Source organism: Lynx rufus, unplaced genomic scaffold (assembly GCF_022079265.1).
Source record: "Lynx rufus isolate CCGP_SWC_20201006 ecotype Redwood Valley unplaced genomic scaffold, mLynRuf1.p SCAF_18, whole genome shotgun sequence".
In the NCBI taxonomy this organism is placed as follows: Eukaryota; Metazoa; Chordata; class Mammalia; order Carnivora; family Felidae; genus Lynx; species Lynx rufus.
In genome coordinates, this window is record NW_025814832.1 from 42,174,098 (window position 1) to 42,196,879 (window position 22,782).

At 41.7% G+C, this 22,782-nt stretch overlaps 1 pseudogene; it reads left to right on the forward strand.

Moving 5' to 3' along the window:
* Nucleotides 1-22,782, forward strand: part of LOC124513580 (leucine-rich repeat-containing protein 37A2-like) — an 83,255-nt pseudogene that overhangs the window by 12,987 nt on the left and 47,486 nt on the right.

Genomic DNA, 22,782 nt, shown 5'->3' on the forward strand with positions numbered 1-22,782 from the left:
TTGTAATTTACTAAGATATTTGTAAACTGATGGAAACTCCTGTCTTGCCCGACTGAGATCTCTATCAGTTAACCATTTGTTTTCTTTCCTTTCCTTTGTCCTGGAGCAGCCAGAATCACACATATCCCACCTGGGGCGGGGGCATGTGCTAACTTGTATTTTGCCCTCAACTTGCCCCATGCTCCCTCATCAATCTTGCATGACAGAAAAAGGTAACTAAAGAACCAGAGCTAGCTGGTATTGAGAATAAATTAATACTCATGTCATGTGTGTTATGCCCAGAATTCGTGATCCCCAAATACCGCCAGGGAGCCGAGTCCGATGTAAAAGCAAAAGAGCCTTTATTCGAGCTAGCTCGAGCTCAATCCCCTACCTGCACTGACACAGCGGTGAGATACCGGGGAGAGAGGGCGAGTTTCAAAAGGACAAAGGTTTTACTGGGGCCTAGTGGCAGTTGGTGAGGTAATGGCTGCGGCCTCAGCTGATTGGCTGGGGAAGGGTCCTGGGGAAGAGTCCTGTTAGGCAGTTGAGGGGGGGGAGTTACTCAAGGGGAGGAGGTGTGATCAAGGTGAAGGACAGGGAACAAGATGGAGTCGGCAGGCGTAGGCCCGCCCTTTCAATGTGGTTTGAATAGAGCTGTACTACTAAAACGAATTCACAGGTAACTTCCAACAAATTATCACAGTACAGTAAGTGTGTATTGGAGGTTGGGCTCCTTGTTTGGGGCCAAACTTTTCCTTTCTTTTCTATTTTTAACGTTTATTTATTTATTCTGAGAGAAAGAGAGCGTGCGCAGGGGAGATGCCATCCCGTGAATTCAGTCACGTTATTGCCTATGTGACTTATTACTGGGGTGTTTATAAGTTGAAACAGTATTTTCTCCAGCATTAAATAAGTTTGTAAACGTTTTGGGCCCCAGCTGAGGTGGATTTATCTTGAACTGACTGAAGCTTAAACGTCAGGTCTCCTCACTTACATAGGCCCCTTCCAAAGTCTTGGGAGGGACCCTCGCAATTCCTGTATGCATAATTTTGCATGTTTTGATGAGGCAGGATTTCCCAAAGTAGATGAGGTTCAGACCCTACAAGGCCTTGATTCACCCCTGGGTTTCAGGTAATTCTATCTCAGTAAGTTTTTTGAATGAAGCCTCTTAAGTTATGGATAAACACTGAGTGAACACGTTAGCGGTGTGGTAAAGTCTATTTTGAATCTGAAATCCACCTCAAAGCCGTGCCAAGAGTTTATTAATAAGGTACCACTTTTTGAATGGTAGTAATAATCCTATTTCTTTCAGATGAGATCAGGAATGAAATCTATTATGGAAAACCAACAGTGGTTGATAATCCTAAATGTTAAGTATCGTTTTTTTTTTTTCCTGACTTTAAAGTGCTTCTCCTTCATTCACCTACACAGGTCCAGACTGGTGGCTTATTTTAAAAAATTCACTTCATTGGTTCTAACAGTACGAGCTCCATGATTTTAGAAGCTGAAGGACTCTACGATGTAGAAAGGCTGTACCTTATCGGGATAGAGCACATTCACATGCTGGCTCGTCTGTGGCGCATCCGTATTGTGCCAAGAACATAAGGTCTAAGGGAGAATAAGGACAATCTAAGCCTTACCCCTTTTGAATTATTGTTGAGAATATCATTGAGGTAGGTGTGGCCACCCTCTGAAGGCAAACTCGAGCCGCAGTCACAGACACGCCCTAACGCTCCCCCAGTCAACCGGCATCTGCTTCCTTTTAGACAGCTGTGTGCCCACAAACGTTGACACACTTGAGGATATTGTCATCGCTTTTTGGTATGTACTGGAAATCCTGGCAGCTTCTTCTCAGATTCAGAAAGGCATAAACGTTAAGGATGAAGATAACAACTCAGGGCTGTCCTTTTGGGGTGACTTAGGGTAACTCTTATTATTTTCCGTGTGTGGTAGTTCAAAAGCTTTGCCATAGTCATACCCAACTATTACTTTTCTTCTCCCAGCTGCATCTGATTCTTCCCACGTATATACCAAGGCATCTTCTTTCTCTGGGAAGCATGGTAGTTGCTCCTCCGCCCCATATCATTTCTTTAATACCTACCTCTATTAGGTATTTACTGCGCTCCGGCACTATGCTAAGACCTTTCGCTTGTGCTGCAAGTAAGACAATGTGTCTTAAACTCTTAGAATAGAGCCTGGCACGTGGGAAATGCTCCGGACGTGGCCCCTCACACGGCACTTCATTTTCGTTTTTCCAGCAACTCTTGTGATACAGGTAGTATTATCCTCATTTTGGGGATGAGGAAGTTGAAACTCAGAGACATCGGGTGACTTGCCTAGGTTCACACTGTCAATAAGGGACAGAACCACTTAAGAAGCTTCGCGAGTAATACAATTCCGCATTCCCTGGCACTAGGTAGGACCTGAATGACAACTGGCCTTTTGGGCGTCGTCCCTTGGAGTCAGCTTCTCCCTGGAATAGGACCTTTCGAGCAGGGAGCTCGTTTTCCCTATGCTTCTGGAGCTCCTGGCCATGCCACCTATGGGCATCCCCAGGCTTCCTGCTCACCGCCTGGTGCAAATATCACGTCGTCACTGCTAGGCACCCGCTCTGTGCCCAGCCTTATGCTAGGTGCTTTGCACATGCTCTTTCCTTTAATCCTCAAGTTGCCTTATGAGGTAAATGCTGCTAAAAAGACTCGGAGACTTAAGTTCGTTACTTAAGTCCCTTCACCAGGAAGTGACAGCCAGAATTCAGACCTAGGTCTGCCTGATTCCAGGGCCCTTGCTTCTTGGGCTGGTCCTCACTGCCAGAAACTCCTCTTCAAGGCTATTCTCAGAACTTTAATTAAAACATAGGCTCACCATTTCAGATTCTTTAGGCTTCGCCCAACCCCTGAGAAAGGATTTACGTGATGCCGTTAGATGTCTTGCATTGAGGAGCTTCACATGGGGAGTCATGTGCTCATGGCTCATGGACCTATGTAGATGAATAAAGGAAAGGGGTTATTCTATCCCCAAGTACTTCAAACATACCGGAGTAGGGCCTAGATCGCTCTACTTATTTCTTCAACTGCTTTCCTCTAAGGAGCCAGTTTTCCCTCCATGCCTTGGGATTCCAGCATAGAGAGTTTGGAGTTTGTCCTATTTGAAATTTATTGTCACTGCCTGCTTTGGACATTTTTTCAGCTAAAGCTGTTAGGATTTCAGTACATTCAGGGCAGTGGTGGCAAGCTTCCGTCCTCAAGTCTTCTCTGTCTCCTCAGTTAATAGAAAGGAAACGTAGCCCATCTGTCTGGACCTCTGTAGAAGAATTTGGAGAAAAAAAAATAACACGTAAGAAATGTTCCCTTATTTTGTGAGCTACCTTTAGTCTGTCCCGTTGCTCTGCAACAGAAAGCTTTTGCAAAAATACTTGAGTTTTCCTCTTCAAATAAGATACAGTTTTTTAAAAAACAAAAAAAAAATATCTAGAACAGTATTTCTTCAACTTTGATTATGAGACAGTCTTGGAGGATAACTGTTGTTATGTTTTACTCCCATCAAGATAAGCCCACGAATGTCCAAAAGCCAATAGACTGAGTCAGCACACCTTTTATCTGTAAAATGAGGGAATTGAACGGAAATGGAGATGATCTCTGGTGCAATGTCCACCGTTCGTTCGTATCGCAGTCTGTGGAAAAACAATTGCTGTCGGTCCAGCAGATGTAACCTGTCGGGTCAGTTCTCATTCTCCCCTTGGCTCAGGCACAATCGCTCCGTGAAGAAAAGGCGGCACTAAAGACAGGAGGAAATAGGATAATTTGGAGTGGCCTGTATTTTGTTTTCACTACAGGTAAACACGGGGCATTCATCTCAGCAGGAGGGCTGCCTGGTAAGAGGAAGCACTGAGCCGATGGGTATAAGGCCATGGGTGAGCTACCAGGAAAGAGGGGGGGACAGTGGGGGTAGAGCACTGAGATAGTTGGGGGGAAGGATAACAAACTACTAAATTGTTTTGGCTGCATAATTCTTCATAGTCTTTCTTAATAGGGAGCCGGGGGTGGGCGCGGGGCGGGGGGGGGGGGGGAGCGGTGGGCAGGGGAAGACACACACGTGGAAGAGCTTACTTGCACAGAGCCCACCAGTAAGCTTGTAGGTATTAATGCCATTGTTATTTTTTCAAAGCCAAAGGACATTCAGAGCCTCAAGGTTGAGGAACTGTGTTTAACCAGACATGTGACACTCACGTTCTTTCTCTTCATAACATTGTCTGACTGGATATTAACTAGTGTTACACAAACCCGACATGTTAATGGGCCTGAAAAAACGTAGAAGAATGGGCTGGAATAGGAAGAATAGGGGAGTTTCCAAGGCAAGAACAAAAATGCATGGCTCCCAGCCGCACCGCTAACTCCCTCTGACCTCCGTTGTGGAAGAGTTTGAATCTTCGCTCCCCTTTTCTCCACCTACTAACATGTTTGGTCTTCTGGCAACTGGTTCTCTATTTATCACAACGTGGTTCTTTTTTTTTTTTTTTTCAAATTGAGATATAGTCCGCATAATAGAATATGCAACATTATAAAGTATATAGTCCAATGGTATACTTTGATAGACAATAATCACTGCTAATTCCAGAACATTGTCATCACCCCCCTCAAAAGAAATACCATACCCATCAGCCTTTACTCCCCATTCTCCCCTCCTCCCAGGCCCCTGGCAACAACTAATTTACCTTCTGCCCCTATGGATTTGCCTGTTCTGGACATTTCATCGAAATGTGTGTCTAGTTTCTTTCACAGAGCTTGTTGGCTTCAAGATTTATCCGGTTGTAGCATGTTTCAGTACTTCATTCTTTTTTTTAATGTTTCTTTATTTTTGAAAGAGAGCGCGCACACAAGCGGGGAAGGGGCAGAGACAGAGGGGGACAGAGGATCCAAAACCACAGAGCCTGATGTAGAGCTCGAACTCATGAACTGTGAGATGACGACCTGAGCCAAAGTCAGATGCTTAACCGACTGAGCCACCCAGGTGCTCCAATCACATTTTGTTCATCCATTCATGAGTTATTGGACATTTGGATTATTTTGACTTTTTGGCTCTTATGAATAATGCTGCTATGAGTATTCACGTACAAGTTTTTGTGTGGTCATATGTTTTTAATTCTCTTGGGTACATACCTACGAGTGGAATTGCTGGGTCATGTAGTAACTCTGTATTTAACCCTTTTGAGGAACTGCCAAACTGTTTTCCACAGTGACTACACCATTTTACATTCCCACCAATGTATGAAGATTCTGGTTTCCCCAAATCTTGCTACCACTTATCATTGTCTCTCTGTTCGATCATAGCCATCTTAGTGAGTGTAGAGTAGTATCTCATTGTAGCTTTGATTTATATTTCCCTAATGACCTAAGACATTGAGCATCTTTTCATGTGCTTATTGGCCATTCATGTATTTTCTTTGGCGAAATGTCTCTTCAAATCCTTTACCCATTGAAACATTTGATTATTTGTCTTTTTCCTGAGTTTTAAGAGTTCTTTATATATTCTGGGTATTCTGGATGCTAGACTTGTATCAGACATATGATAGTTTTGGGTTGTTTTTTTATTTTTAAATAAAGTCCAGTTTATCTATTTTTCCTTTGGTTTGTTGTGCTTTTGGTGTCATGTCTAAGAAACTGTTGCCTAAATCCAAGGTCATAAAGATTTCTCTCCTGAGAGTTTTATAGCTTGAGCTCTTCCATTTAGGTCTTTGACTCATTTTGAGTTAATATTTACATATGGTGTGAAGTGTAGGAATCCAACTACATTATTTTGTATGGGGATATACGGTTGTCCCAGCATCGTTTGAAAACACTAGTCTTCCCACATTGAATGGTGTTGGCACCCTTGTTGAAAATCAGTGGGCCATAAATGTGAGGATTTCTTCCTGGACTGTCAGTTCTGTTCCATCAGCTTACATGTCTGTTCTTATGCCAGTACCACACCGTGATTACTGTAGTTTTGAAGTAGGTTTTGAAACCAGGGCGTGTGAGTCTCCCCATTTTGTTGTTCGTTGTCAAAATCGTTTTGGAGCTCCTGGGTAGCTCAGTTGGTTAAGTGGCCAGCTCTTGATTTCAGCTCAGGTCATGACCTCATGGTTTGTGAGATGGAACCCCGTGTTGCCATCTGCACTGACAGCATGGAGCCTGCTTGGGATGCTCCCTCTCCTTCTCCCTCTGCCCCTCCCCTGCTCACACTTTTCCCCACTCACACTCGCTCATGTTTGCTCTTCTGCACGGGTGTGTATGCTCGCTGTCTCTCAAAATGGATAGATAAACTTTTTTTTTTTTTTTTAAAGATCACTTTGGCTATTCTCGGTCCCTTGAATTGACATACAGATTTTAGAATCAGCTTGCCAATTTTTGGAAAGAAGTCAGTTGGGGGTTTGATAGGGATTATACTGAAACCACAGTTCAATCTGGGGTATAGTGCCATTTTCACAATATTTTCTTCTGATCCGTGAACATGGCATATCTTTACATTTATTTCAATCTTCTTTAATTTCTTTCAACAACGTTTTGTGGTTTTTAGTGTGATTCTTGCACTTCTTTGGTTAAATGTTTTCCTAAGTATTTTATTCTTTTGAGTACTGTTATACATGGAATTGTTTTCTTAATTTCATCTTTGGAATAGTCATTGCTGATGTCTAGAAATAAAGCTAATTTTTACATATCGATCTTGTGTCCTGTAACCTTGCTGAACTCATTTATTAGTGCTAAGGTTTTTTTTCTACATGCCCAGGAATACGTCTTGTGGTCTTCTAGTTACCCAGGAAGATGTTGGAGCATTTCAAAGTCCCTATGGGCATCTCATTTCTCAGCTTTTTCCTTTTAGGCTTTTTGTTTAGGCTATTTTTTGTCTTGTGATCAATTGCCTCACATAGCTGCCAGATTAAAACATTTATCTATAATTGTTTTCAAAAAATGCCCCTTGGGAAGAGGCTGTTTTAGCACTGTGCAGTTCTCAGTGAGGTCAAGGGCAAGGCTTTCAAGTGAAGTTTTTTAGGGACCCCACTAGACAGGTAAAACAATGACAGTTTGTTCTTTGGGAATGAGCCTTTAAGGAACTTCAGCTCCATTTTGTTCCCCTGGGATGTGGGCAATTTTTAAGGCTATCATCAGGATGGAGAGCAGAGGTTGAGGACAAGTTAAAACAACAGAGCTCACTGTTCTTATAGAAATTAGTAATTTTTTCTTTAATACATGCTCTCCGGGTTGCTGCAAGCCCATTGGGTAAAATTTCCAAAGTTCTGAGAAAGTTGATTTTGACCATTTTTGCTAGTTGTTGTTGTTGTTGTTGTTGTTGTTGTTGTTGTTGCTTTTACGGAAGGATGAATTTTCAGACGTCCTTCCTTTCTCATTTTCACTGATTCACCTGTAACAGGGCTTTAAAATCTCTAAAGTCTCAGGGCACCTGGGTGGCTCAGTTAACTGCCTGACTCTTGATTTCGGCTCAGGTCATGATCTTGCGGTCATGGGATCAAGTCCCATGTCAGGCTCTGCACTGGGCATGGAGCCTGCTTGGGATTCTCTCTGTCTCTCTTTTCCTCTGCCTCTCCTTCACTCATACTCTTGTACTCTCTCTCTCAAAAAATAGAATAAAAAAATAAGAAATGAAATCTCTAAAGTCTCAATGATCACAGGCTAATTAAATACTTAATCATGGGAGATGATTAGAGGAAAGGAATAAAAATAGAAAATGTAATTCTTAGAGAAGCTCTCCCAGATGGAGAGATGAAGTTCAGCAAAGTGTTTCTATATTTGATGCTCTCAAAGTTAAGTTTAAGGTAACGGCTATTTTAAACCCCCTTTTTTTTTCATACAAGTTAAATACAGGCTTTGGGGTCAGAACTGAGTTCAGATTCCATCTCTGCTTCTTGACTGGCTTGACAAACTGGGACAAATTATACAACCTCTCTGTACTTCAGTTTCCTCACTTGTAAAATGGGGTAATGATGTATCTATCACATAAGGTTCTTGTGAGGTTTAAATGTGAAATGCTGATCACAGATGCCCTATAGCTCAATAGTATTGGTTGTGATGATTATCCTTATAATTTTGCAAAAGTACAGTGATGATTCTTGAGCAGAGTCAACCTAAAGGCAGATTTTCTTTTCTTTCTTCCTGTTTCCTTCACTTTATTTTTGCTGTAAAGAACTGAGAAGAAAATCTACTCAGCATTTTGGAATAAAAACTTGTGTCAAGCAGTGACAAAATGTTATTTATTCAACAAGCCTTCACGAAGTAACTAGTAAATAACAAGCACTCTGTCAGGCACAGGGACAAAAATGACAATAGAGTATGCTCCCTGCCCTCAAGGAGCTGGCAGTCCAGGAGATGGATAAGGAAACGGGATCATATGCCACCTAACAAAGGCTGTCATAGGAGAATACACATGGTGGGGGTATAGCTTCCACCATTTCCTCTTAGATTAATCCCTTTGTCTTTGGCCCCCAAACTGAGGAATTGGTCCTATTTTTGTCTTTAACCGGGTGTTTTAAACTGTGGAGTTTTTTACATTTCTAGAGATAAAGGAAAAGCACCTCGAATTATAGAGGACACTAGAAACAGTATTTCCTACAGAGCCTGGGCTTCCTACCAGCATAGTCACTTCTAGGGTTTTCAGCCCAAAAAGTTCTTTGGCATATCTTTGCTTTGCTGTCCACGTAAAAAAAAAAAATTTTTTTTTTCTCTTTCTGTTCTCCACTTTATCGTCCAGAGAGCTGGGTAGTTCCCAAAGGAAGAGTGCTTTACAGAATCTAAGGGTGATTTATAGGCAAAGGCAGACAATGATTAGTTTTAACCTTCCAGTTCCATACCCCCAAAATGAACATAAACTTTCATGGTAGTCATTACTGGAAATGCAGATCATTTTAATTCCATTGCATTTTTCAGAATTATCAGTCGTAACCCTCTGTCAGCTGTTGAAGATTCCTATCTTTTTAAGTTGCCAGCATTAAAATATTTGTAAGTATTGCAACAATCTCATGGCTCATGAGATGATTTCTGATCTTTTTTGTTGTCATCAAAAGATTAAGTATTTTGCGTTTTGGTTAAAAAGTCGTAATTTAAATTTTGACTGGGTTATTGAAATAAGCATTATTAGCAAAGAAAAAACGTATATGGGCAAGATAGCCTGCAGAGGAAGGAGTAGTATTGAAGAACACGTAACAGACATGGGACTTGTAGATGTAGGTAGAAATACCATTTATCTCAAAATGGAAAGTGGAGTAAGGTGTATATTAAAAGAAAAAAAGACTAATCAAGAGAGGTGGATGCAATTGAGAATGAAAATGAGGATAAGAGTAAAAAGGATTGTACTGTTGAGCACCAAGGTGATTAATTTGATGATGCACATAAAATGTCTTCATTGGGAGTTTTCTGAAATTATTGTCCGTAGCAAGAAAACTCTTGAGCTGACTTGACAAAGAAGCCAGAATTGAAGTAATCACATGTTGTTAAGTATCTTTTTAGGTACAGAATTTTTATCCTTGGGTTCAAATCACGCATGTTTGGGCTTTCTCCTTCAGAGACATGGGATCAACACAGGTGTCACTTACAACAGTTGAGAGCATCCTCATGATGACCCTTGAATTGGAAACACTGTAAGTTGATTTTTCTTATGTGTATTTTCACCTAGTTGTTTATTTAGATTTGTTTTATTGTTTTCTTAAGTCAGGTTTATTGAGGTATAAAATTTACTCTTTTTAAGCATACAGTTTGATGAGTTTTGACAAACGTGTAGTTATGTAACCACCACCACATTTGAGACGTAGACCATTTCTGTCACCCCAAAAGGCCCCTATGTGCCTTTGCAGCCAATCCCCTTTTGTCACCACCAGCCCTGGCAACCACCAACCTAATTTTTGTCCCTGTAGTTTTGCCTTTTCCACAGTGTCTTATAAATGAAATCATACAAGGGGCACCTGGGTGGCTCAGGCAGTTAAGCGTCCGACTTCAGCTCAGGTCATGATCTCGCGGTTCGTGAGTTCAAGCCCTGCATCGGACTCTGTCCTGACAGCTCAGAGTCTGGAGCCTGCTTCGGATTCTGTGTCTCCCTGTCTCTCTACCCCTTCCCCATTTGCACTCCATCTCTCTCTCTCTCTCTCTCAAAAAGAAATGAACATTACAAAAAATAAATAAATGAAATCATACAGTATGCAGTCTTCTGTGATTGGTTCCTTTCAGCATAATCCTTTTGAGATTCATCCATGTTTGGTTTTTTTTTTTAACTTTTTTAACGTTTGTTTATTTTTGAGAAACAGAGAGCATAAGCAGGAGAGGGGCAGAGAGAGAGAGAGAGAGAGAGACACACACACAGAACCCGAAGCAGGCTCCAGGCTCTGTCAGCACAGAGCCCAATACAGGGCATGAACCTGCGGAACATGAGATCATGGCCTGAGCCAAAGTCGGTCACTTGTCTGACTGAGCCACCCAGGCACCCCAGAGACTCGTCCATGTTTTTGCACATGTCAGTAGTTCATTTCCTTTTTATTGCCGAGTAGTATTGCAGTTGTGAGGATATACCAGTTTGTTTATGCGTTCATCAGTTAATGGGCATTTGAGTTGTTTCTAGCTTTTTGGCCTTTATGAATAAAGTTGCTTAAAACACTTACATGCAGGTCTTCGTATGAGCATATGTTTTCATTGGGGGAGGGGGGGAGGTGGTAAAATACCTAATGGCAGGATTGCTACATCATATGCTAAGTGTATATTTAACTTTTTAAGAAACTGCTTACCTGTTTTCTAAAGTGGATGTACCATTTTGCATTCCAGCCAGCAGTATATGAGATCTTCTATGTATCCTTTCTTCTAATGTCTTTATCTATTTTTCATAAGGTGAATGTTGGCCCTAAAATTGAGTTGGGAAGTATTCCCCTCTCTTCAATTCTCTAGTACAGTTTGTGCAGAGTTGGCATTATGTTTTCCTTAAGTGTTTGCTAGAATTCACCAGTGAAGCCATGTGGGCTTGAAGCTTTCTTTGTGAGAAAGTGTTAAACTACAGATTTTATTTTTGTAATAGTGCTACTTAAATTACATACTTATTTTTTGGAGTAGTTCATGTCTTTCAGGGAATCTATTTCATCTGGAAATTATTGACATAAAGTATTTTATACTATTCCCTTATTATCCTTTTAGTATCTGTAGAATTGTAGTGATGTCATTCCTCTCATTTTTGATATTGATAATTTGTGTCTTCTCTTGTCTTTTCTTGATAAATCTGGCCAGAAGTTTATCAGTTTTACTTATCTTCTCTAAAAAGTGCCTTTTCATTACACTGACTTCTCTATTTTTGTTTTCCTTTTTAAAAATTTCTGCTTTGATCTTTATCATTCCATTTTCTCTCCTTACTCAGTGATGAATTTCCTTTTCATTTTCTAGTTTCTTAAAAGTGGACACTGGGGAAGATGAATACTATATGAGCAACATCCCACATGTTGACATGTGTTTTCAGTTTCAGTCGGTACAAAATAGTTTTTAATATCCATTTAGACTTATTTGACCAATAGGGTTCCTTAGGAGTGTGTTGGTTAGTTTCTAAATATTTGGGGATTTTACAGATCTGTTAATTTGTTATTTAATTCCATTGTGGTCACAGAACAACATGTTGGATGACTGAAATCCTTTTAAATTTATTGAGGCTTGTTTTATAGCCAATGAATTCTGGTACTAGATGAGAATATGGTCTATTTGGATAAATATTATGTGCCCACTTGAAGAAAAATATGTAGTCTGCTGATTTGGTGTGGAGTATTCTATAAATGTCAACTAGGTCAAGTAGGTTGGTAGTATTTTTCAAGTCTGATGTATCATTACTCATTTTCTATATATTTTTTCTGTCAATTATTGAGAGAGGGATATTGAAATCTCCAACTCTAATTGTGTACTTATGTGTCTCTCTTTCCTATTCTCCTTAATATATTTGGAAGTTGTGTTATCAGATACATAAATTTTTAAGTGATGTCTTTTCTATTAGTTGACATTTCTATCACCATGGAATAACCTCATTTATCCCTGGTAATATCTTCGCTTTGAAATTGACTTTGTCCTATAGTAAATATAGCCACTCAAGGTTTCGTTTGATTAGTGTTAGCAAAGCATAAGTTCTTCCATATTTTTAACCTACTTATATCTTTGTATTGAAGATGAATCTTATAGACAGCATATAGTTGGCTTTTGCTTTTTTATCCGGTATGACAACTCTATCTTTTAATTAGGTGATTACACCATTTATAGTTAATGTAATTATTTATATGATTACATTTAAAGCTACTGTCTACTCTTTTCTATGTATCCCATCTGTTCTTTGTTTCTTTTTCTTTTTCTTCCTGCTCTTGGGTTGATTTAGTACGTTTTATTATTTTTTGGTAGGGGGATAAATAGTTACAACTCAGGTTTTGTTATTTTAGTAGCTGTTTAATGGTTTGTAATGTTCATGTTTAACTTATCACAGTCTATCTTCAAATGATATTATATGATTTCATGAATAGTATAAGAACCTTACAATAAATAGTGTACTTCCATTGATCCCCTCCTGACCTTTGTGCTATTGTTCTCATACATTTTACTTTTAGCACACCATATTATTTTTTTTTGTTTAAATAGTCAACTATCTTTTTTTATTTTTTTATTTTTTTATTTTTGAGAGAGACAGAGTGCCAGTGGGGGAGGGGCAGAGAGAGAGGGAGACACAGAATCTGAAGCAGGCTCCAGGCTCTGAGCTGTAGACACAGAGCCTGATGTGGGGCCTGAAATCACAGACTGTGAGATCATGACCTGAGCTGAAGTCAGATGCTTAACTGACTGAGCCACCTGGGTGCCCCTCAATTATCTCTTTTATTGAAGTATATATAGATCATGTAATATTAAATTAGTTTCAGGTGTGCAACACAGTGATCACCACAATAAGTATATTACAGTGTTATTGACTATATTCCCTATGCTGTACTTTTCATCTGGTGACTTATTTATTTTATAACTGCAAGCTTGTACCTCTTAACCCTTTTCACTCATTTTGTCCATATCCCCAGTTTGTTCTCCATATTTACAAGTGTTTTCTCTTTTTTGTTGTTGTTTATTCATTCATTTGTGTTTTTTTTTGTTTATTTTTTGTTTATTTTTTACCTTGTTTTATTTTTTATTTTTTAAAATTTACATCCAAATTAGTTAGCATATAGTGCAACAATGATTTCAGGAGTAGATTCCTTAGTGCCCCTTACCCATTTAGCGCATCCCCCCTCCCACAACCCCTCCAGTAACCCTCAGTTTGTTTTCCATATTTATGAGTCTCTTCTGTTTTGTCCCCCTCCCTGTTTTTAGATTATTTTTGTTTCCCTTCCCTATGTTCATCTGTTTTGTCTCTTAAAGTCCTCCTATGAGTGAAGTGATGTGATTTTTGTCTTTCACTGACTAATTTCACTTAGCATAATACCCTCCAGTTCCATCCATGTAGTTGCAAACGGCAAGATTTCATTCTTTTTGATTGCCAAGTAATACTCCATTGTATACATATACCACATCTTTCATCCATTCATCCATCAATGGACATTTGGGCTCTTTCCATACTTTGGCTATTGTTGATAGTGCTGCTATAAACATTGGGTGCACATGCCCCTTCAAATCAGCATTTTTGTATCCTTTGGTTAAATGCCTAGTAGTACAATTGCTGGGTTGTAGGGTAGTTCCATTTTTAACTTTTTAAAAACCTCCATACTGTTTTCCAGAGGGGCTACAGCAGTTTGCATTCCCACCAGCAGTGCAGAAGGGTTCCCCTTTCTCCACATCTGTTGTTTCCTGACTTATTAATTTTAGCCATTCTGACACATGTGAGGTGGTATCTCATTGTGATTTTGATTTGTATTTCCTTGATGATGAGTCATATTGCGCATCTTTTCATGTGTCTGTTAGCCTTCTGGATGTCTTCTTTGAAAAACTGTCTATTCATGTCTTCTGCCCTTTTCTTAACTGGATTATGTATTTGATTTTTTGGGTGTTGAGTCCTTTATATATTTTGGATACTAGCCCTTTATCAGATTATGTCATTTGCAAATATGTTCTCCCATTTCATCAGTTGCCTTTTAATTTTGTTGATTGTTTCCTTTGCTGTACAGCTTTTGATCTTTTTTTAATGGATGTTTATTTTTGAGAGAGAGAGCACAAGAGTGGGGTAGGGGCAGAGAGTGAGTGAGGGAGACAGAGGATCTGAGCAGGCTCCGCACTGTCAACAGAGAGTCAGTGCGGAGCTCGAACTCACAAACCGCGAGATTATGACCTGAGCTGAAGTCAGAAGCTTAAGCGACTGAGACACCCAGGTGCCCCAGAAGGTTTTTATCTTGATGAGGTCCCAATAATTCATTTAAAAAAATGTTTGTTTGTTTATGTTTATTTTTGAGAGAGAGAGACAGAGTGCAAGCAGGGGAGGGGCAGAGAGAGAGAGGGAGACACAGCATCTGAAACAGGCTCCAGGCTCCAAGCTGTCAGCACAGAGCCTGACACGGGGCTCAAAGTCACGAACTGTAAGATCATGATCTGAGCCAAGTCAGATACTTAACCAACTGAGCCACCCAGGTGCCCCTATTCATTAATTAATTAATTAAGAACATGGACACACACATACATGTATGCATGGGGGGGAGCAGAGAGAGAGGGAGAGAGAGAATCTCAAGTGGAGAGAGAATCCTGATGCGGGGTTCAATCCATGACCCTGAGATCACGACCTGAGCCAACACCAAGAGTCAGGCATTCAACCCGCTAAGCCACCCAGGCACTCCTCAGTAGTTCCTTTGTACTTCTGTTTCCCTTGCCTCTGGAGACATGTCTAGTAAGAAGTTGCTTTAGCTGAGATCAAAGAGGTTTCTGCCTGTGTTCTCCTCTAGGATTTTGATGGTTTCCTGTCTCACATTTAGGTCTTTCATCCATTTTGAATTTATTTTTGTGTATGGTGTAAAAAAGTGGTTTAGTTTCATTCTTCTGCATGTTACGGTCCGGTTTTCCCAACACCATTTATTGCGAAGACTATCTTTTTTCCATTGGATATTCTGCCTTATGGAAGATTAGTTGACCATATATTTGTGGCTCCGTTTCTCGGTTCTCTATTCTATTCTATTGATCTATGTGTCTGTTTTTGTGCAGTACCATACTGTCTTGATGATTACAGCTTTGTAATACAGTTTGAAGTCCAGAATCATGATGCCTCCAGCTTTGTTTGTTTGTTTTTTCGCAACATTATAATTCGGGGTCTTTTCTTGTTCCATCCAAATTTTAGAATTGTTTGTTCTAGCTCTGTGAAAAATACTGGTGTTTGATAGGGATTGAATTGAATGTGTAGTTTGCTTTGAGTAGTATAGACATTTTAACAATATTTGTTCTTCCAATCCTTGAGCATGGGATGTTTTTCCATTTCTTTCTGTCTTCTTCAATTTATTTTCATAAGTGTTCTATTGTTTTCAGCATACAGATCTTTTACCTCTTTGATTAGGTTTATTCCTAGGTATCTTATGGTTTTTGGTGTATTTTTTTTTTAATTTTAGAGACAGAGTGTACAAGTTGGGGAGAGGGGCAGAGGAGAGAGAGAGAGAGAGAGAGAGAGAGGGAGAAAATCTTAAGAGAATCTTAATCTAATCCATGCTGAGCGTGGAGCCTGACACAGGGCTCGATCTCAGGACCCTGAGATCCTGAGCCGAAATCAAGAGTAGGATGCTTCATTGACTTAGCCCATCCAGGCACCCCTTGTTTGTTTGTTTTTTCTGAGATTCTACATATAAGTGACATCATATAGTGAAATGATATACATACATATAGTGAAGTGAAATGATAACCTATATAGTTACCAGTTCTAATGTTCTTCATTCCTTTGTGTGGATCCACATTTCCGTCTGCTATCCTTTTCTTTTCCTTCTGCTTAAAAATACTTTCTTTAGGGGCACCTGGGTGGCTCAGTCAGTTAAGCATCCAACTCTTGATTTTGGCTCAGGTCATAGTCTCACAGTTTGTGAGCTCAAGTCCCGCGTTGGGCTTTGCTTGGGATTCTCTGTCTCCTCAGTGCTCTTTCCCCCTTGCACACGCCTACTGCACGTGCCCTCTCTCTCTGTCTCTCAAATAAACATTAAAAAAAATACTTCCTTTGGCATTTCTACAGTGTAAGCCTGCTAATGATGAATTCTTCCAGCTCTTGTATGTCTCAGATAGTCTTTATGTTGCTTTTATTTTTGAAAGCTTTGGGTATAGAATTCTAGCTTGATAGCTATTTGGTCCCCCTCTCCTTTTCACTGCTTGAAAGATGTTGCCCCACCGAGTTCTGGCTTACATTATTTCCAGCAAGAAATATGTTGTCATTGTTATATCTTTGTTGCTCTGTATGTCGTGTGTGGTTTTGTTCCTTTGGCTGCTTTTAAGATTTGCTCTTTATCGCTGGCTTTGACCAGTTCGATTATGATGTGCCGTGGTGTAGTTTTATCCGTGTTTAATGGATTAAACTAAACATGTAGTTTAATCCATGTTGTGCTCAGAGTTCATTGACCTTCCTGGATTTGTGAGTTTATAGGGTTTACTTATTTGGAAATGTGGGGGCTATTATTTTTTCAAATTTATTTTATATCTCCTCTCCTTCGTGGACTCTAAGTATACATATATTAGGCCACTTGAAGTTGTTGCACGATTCATTGAGTTAAGTAGAGGCATGGGGTTTTTTTCCATATGTGAAATACTGTTATAATAACTTTTTTAAATGTCCTTGTCTGCTAATTGTAGCATTTGTGTAGATTATGGATTAGTTTTTGATTGATTGCTTTTTTAAAAAAAAAAATTAACATTTATTTATTTTTAAGACACAGAGAGTGATCAGGGAAGGGGTAGAGAGAGAGGAAGATAAATCTGAAGCAGGTTCCAGACTCCGAGCTCTCAGCACAGAGCCTGATGTGGGGCTCAAACCCATGAACCACGAGATTATGACCTGAGCCAAAGTTGATTGCTTTTTATCCTCAGTATGGGCCATATTTCAGATTTATTCAAACTCTTAGAAGTCTACCCTCTTTCTGTGTGCCCTCCACCCAAAGTGAGACTTTTGGCTTGGAAGGAGTTACCTGTGTATTAAACTACTGATCCGTGTCACCCAGTTCTAATCTCTATCTCATTCTAAGGATACCATACCCCATGCCATCCTTACCTTTCTGTTGGGCACCTCTTTCCTTCTATCTGTGTATTTATAATATTCAAGAGCAGCAGTTGGCCAACTGGTCCCTACCCAACCATCCAGGCCATGTGCCTCAAGAATTCCTTTTTGCACAGCCCTGTGATGACTTTGGCCCGCCTCTTCTACCTACTCAAGTAACTCCTTTACCACTAATTTAATTCTCTGTGTTTCCATTTATAGGATATTACCTAGCCGTATGGCCTGCTGTCTCTGCCAAGTTAAAAATACTATTGAGGTTGTCTGTAAGACAGTCAAGCTACATTGTGACAGTGCATGTCTGACAAATGGCACACGTTGTGGTAAGTCCTAATTGCCTGATGATAAATTTGTAAATTTTTATTTTATTTGTGGTTTAACTTTTATTTTTAATCAACAATGATAATTTTTTTTAATATTTATTCAGTTTTGAGAGAGAGAGCATTCACGTGCGTGAGCTGGGAGGGGGCAGAGAGTGAGTGAGGGGGACAGAGAATCCGAAGCAGGCTCTACACTGACAGCAGCAAGCCCCATGCGGGGCTGAACTGTGATATCATGACCTGAGCCAAAGTCGGATGCTTAACTGACTGGGCCACCCAGGCACCCTAACAATGGTAAATTTTTAAACTAATGATGTCATTGCATTATTTTTACTCATTCAGAGTTCAGATCCCTAAATTTCTAAGAACTATTCCTTTGTTAAAAGTCAGATTCTCAGTTACATTATTAAGTCCACTACCCCAAAATGAAAACCTGTTCACATAGTGCATCACAGTTTATAAGCTGATTTTACGTGCGTTAGGTCTCAGGTGCCCTTTGTCTTATAGGACAGGTGGAGATACCTTTTTGTTTATTTTGTTGTTTTTATAAGTGTGTAAGAGTACAAGTGATGCTGATTTCTGAAAAAGTTTTCTTTGGAGCCTCTGTGTTTCTGTTCCCTAACCAGAAGCTGCTACCCAACCGTTCTAACGGATGAGAGGGCTCTTCTATTCTTGGGCTGTCCAACTCTTGTTCTGAATCTTAAGCTTTTCTATCCAAAACACAGGTGCTTTTAGGTATTTTTCTGTTCTTAGGTTTTATTGGCACTAACTTGGTGACTTCCAAAATGTGCTTTTGCACCTGGATAGCTTGAATATGGGTCCCTGTCAATGGTCTAGGGCACAGCATAAATTACACTTTGCTACTTCTATAAGTAGTGTTGCTTACTTTCCAAAACAAGGTTTTACCAATTTTCTTACTCCCTTCTCCCTTAGAGGTGGGCAGAATAGGCTTTTTTTTTTATCTCCTTTGACAGGCGAGGAAAAATGAGATCAGAGGTGCCTTAGCCTACACTCAAGTCTCCTCTCCCGTTTTGGGCGCTCCGCCAGCCCGCTGCTCCTCCTCTCTCGTGACCTTTGTAACCTCCTCCTCTGACTCTCCCCAGCACCACGAAAAATACGTTTAATTCTTCTGGAAAAACCCAGCTGCACAGTGCTGTTCAGTGTACACAAGCTGTACGCTTGACCTTCATGTAGTTGGAAGCTCTGGATGGTTCTCTCAGTAAAGCTAGAAATCTGGAAATGAAAGGAAATGAAAGCAAAGTAGGCGTTTGACCAAAGTTTCTTTATCCCTTCTGCATTTTAAAACCTCAAGTATCATTCCGTTGATTTTTTGGAACGCCCCACAGTGGTATCTCTCTCATACCTGGAAAATCTCTTAACCTATACCCCACATCTCTGCCCAAATTGAAGCAAAGAACCAGGGTGGACTTAGCGGGTCTCGTTTTTAGTTTTTTCTGTCTAGAGCTTATGTTACCGGAGGTGCGATATAGGGGAGCAGGGACCAAACAAAGGAATTGGTGGGTGGGCGGAGAGGGCGTGTCCAGATGAGGACCTGCTAGTGACGGGTGTTGTCCCGTGCATATGTGATGGTAGCAAGAACTCAAGCCCACTGAAGACGTAGAAGGAGGAAGACTCGTGCTCCCTCTGCCCCCGAAGCAGGACAGGGTGGGGTATGTGAATGCCAGGAGTCGCACTAGAGCTGCACACAGTTTAGCCGGGTATCTTCCAGCCTTGGCTTTTCTTGAGGCCTGGGCAATCGGCCCTTAGGGACCAATGGAATAACTCTAAATATAGTTATTCACACTATGGAATGTTCTGAGGAAATAGCTACTTTTTCAAAAAACATCTTTTTCTCCTTTGGTTGTTGCCAATCGTAGGTCCAAGTTTGAGTTCGTCTCCTCTCTAAATGGCGCTCAAGTATTTGCTGATTCTTAATTTGCTTGACTGGGATGTATGACTGTGCATTGACAAAGAGCTGTGCTATCAGTCTTTCATTATCAAAACTCATGTCTCCTTCTTCTTCGACAGATCAGGAAGTATACCTAAGGAATGCAGAAGGATCATTCATGAAGGTATTGAAAGCTCGAAAGAAGAGCGCCAGCACGGAGCTGACTATTGAGCCACAGAAGGCATCCTCAGACATAGATCGTGTCAGTTTGTCAGCCTTTATGAATGAGCAGCTAGACTTCAATGACAAAAGTGATGTCATTAGTGCACTGAATTACATATCGCCTTATTTCTCGGAGGGCAATCTAGAAGACGTAGAATCGACGCTGTTACCGTTCATTAAATTTCTGTTTTCAAATGTGCAAGAGGGAGACAAGCCCGTGGGTCACTCGATGAACGACACAGGGGACCCTTCTCTGAAACCTGGATCCAACAATTCAACTTACAAGAATGAACTGAGAAAACTCTACTTTCTGGAAAATTTGTTAGATGCAGAAATTCAGGAAAAAATTGATGAGGTGAAAAAGAAAGCAAAAATGGCCATGCTTATACATTCCAGCCTTTTAGGTCCCAAGTTTAAACGTCAAATCTTTCCAAAGAAATGGGAAACTGCCCAACCGCAGGAGAAGAGCCTAGACAACGTTGAGAGTGTGGGGAAAAAGTTCCTGAGAGTGAACAAGGTCATCAAGGGCCCAAAGGGCATACGGAAAAGGCACTTAAAAGAACTGAGACGTCAGAACATCCAGAGGAAACAGAACGCCCAGCCGTCTGTGGAGAACATGGCCAAGGAAAGAAGGCTCAGGAGACCATCCCCAGGGGAGCTTCACGTGGCGCACAGGCCCAGCAAATTAGTGGGAAGCTCCTTCAAGACAGAGCCTTTGTTCGTAGATGAGCACAAGGCAGCGGTCCATTCTTTCATGAAGCAATACTCTTTGGACAGACCTTCTGCCACCCCCGCTCCCAAGGAAAGAAGGCTCAGGAGACCATCCCCAGGGGAGCTTCACGTGGCGCACAGGCCCAAAAATTAGTGGGAAGCTCCTTCAAGACAGAGCCTTCGTTCGTAGATGAGCACAAGGCAGCGGTCCATTCTTTCATGAAGCAATACTCTTTGGACACACCTTGTGCCACCCCCGCTCCCAAGGAAAGAAGGCTCAGGAGACCATGGCCAGGGGAGCTTCACGTGGCGCACAGGCCCAGCAAATTAGTGGGAAGCGCCTTCAAGACAGAGCCTTCGTTCGTAGATGAGCACAGGGCTGCGGTCTCTTCTTTCATGAAGCAATACTCTTTGGACAGGCCTTCTGCCCCCCACTGCCAAGAAAAGAAGGCTCAGGAGACCATGGCCAGGGGAGCTTCACGTGGCGCACAGGCCCAAAAATTAGTGGGAAGCTCCTTCAAGACAGAGCCTTCGTTCGTAGGTGAGCTCAAGGCAGCGGTCACTTCTTTCATGAAGCAATACTCTTTGGGCAGGCCTTCTGCCACCCGCGCTCCCAAGAGAAGAAGGCTCAGGAGACCATGGCCAGGGGAGCTTCACGTGGCGCACAGGCCCAGCAAATTAGTGGGGAGCTCCTTCAAGACAGAGCCTTCGTTCGTAGATGAGCACAAGGCAGTGGTCTGTTCTTTCGTGAAGCAATACTCTTTGGACAGGGCTTCTGCCACACCCGCTCCCAAGGAAAGAAGCCTCAGGAGACCATCCCCAGGGGAGCTTTTCGTGGCGCACAGGCCCAGCAAATTAGTGGGAAGCTCCTTCAAGACAGAGCCTTCGTTCATAGATGAGCACAGGGCTGCGGTCTCTTCTTTCATGAAGCAATACTCTTTGCGCAAGCCTTCTGCCTCCCCCGCTCCCAAGGAAAGAAGGCTCAGGAGACCAAGGCCAGGGGAGCTTCATGTGGCACACAGGCCCAAAAATTAGTGGGAAGCTCCTTCAAGACAGAGCCTTCCTTCGTAGATGAGCACAAGGCAGCGGTCTCTTCTTTCATGAAGGAATACTTTTTGGACAGGCCTTCTGCCCCCCACTGCCAAGAAAAGAAGGCTCAGGAGACCATGGCCAGGGGAGCTTCACGTGGCGCACAGGCCCAGCAAATTAGTGGGAAGCTCCTTCAAGACAGAGCCTTCGTTCGTAGATGAGCACAAGGCAGTGGTCTGTTCTTTCATGAAGCAATAGTCTTTGGCCAGGGCTTCTGCCACCCATGCTCCCAAGAAAAGAAGGCTCAGGAGGCCATCCCCAGGGGAGCTTCACGTGGCGCACAGGCCCAGTAAATTAGTGGGAAGCTCCTTCAAGACAGAGCCTTCGTTCATAGATGAGCACAAGGCAGTGGTCTGTTCTTTCGTGAAGCAATACTCTTTGGACAGGGCTTCTGCCACCCCCGCTCCAAAATCCCCACCTGATGTGAAAAAAAAGTCAAAAGACTTCATGTGCAGAATTTTTCTTATAAAAGATGCAAATGCTAGAGTTAGAAATATGAAGGCTTTCGGGCCAGCCTCACACCCCAGAAAAACACACCGCTTTCATAAAAGTCGCTCCCGTGTGGTCCACAGAACACCCAAGGCCAAACTGAATCGAAAGTCCAGAAAGGAAAGTTCACTCAGTAATAGACAGCTGCTTGCAAAGAGGCCTCCATCCTCTGCAGTCAGGAGCCTCATAAATTCCCCTTCACGAGAGGATTTTTCATCGCCGGGAGAACTGAGTCCTCAGAAAAATCCTTTTCCAGAATTCTTTGCTCCTTCAGGAACTTACAGAGAAAACACTACTGCAGAGAACACTACTGCCCAAAATGTTTCTGACGAAAATATTTCTACAGGAAACACTACTGTGCCAGAACAAACCCTCCCTGAATTCACAAACCGTAAGAATCTTTCCACTGCTAATTCTACTGTTACTGCAGACAACTCTACGCCGACCGTTAAACAAACCAATGATACACAATGGGAATACCCCAATGCGGGCACTGGCTTGCCCCCAAAAGCCACAGGCTTCACTGTGTCAAAGCTCTCGTCCTCAGGTGATCTGTTTGAAATTCAGTTAAACCAGCAGCTACGGTCCCTCATCCCCAACAAGACGTGAGAAGCCTCATTTCTCATGTTATCCGGACTTTGAAAATGGGCTGCTCTGAGACCCACATGCAGCTGGCCTGTGCCAAGCTCATCTCCAGAACAGGCCTCCTGATGAAGCTTGTCAGCGAGCAGCAAGAAGTAAAGGTGTCCAAGGCAGAGTGGGATACAGACCAATGGGAAAATGAGAATTATATCAATGAGAGCACAGAAGTCCAGAGTGAACAGAGAGGGCAGGAGTCAAGGGAGGTGAGGATAAATCCCAAAATGTGGGGTCTCGACATTTAGGTGGTTT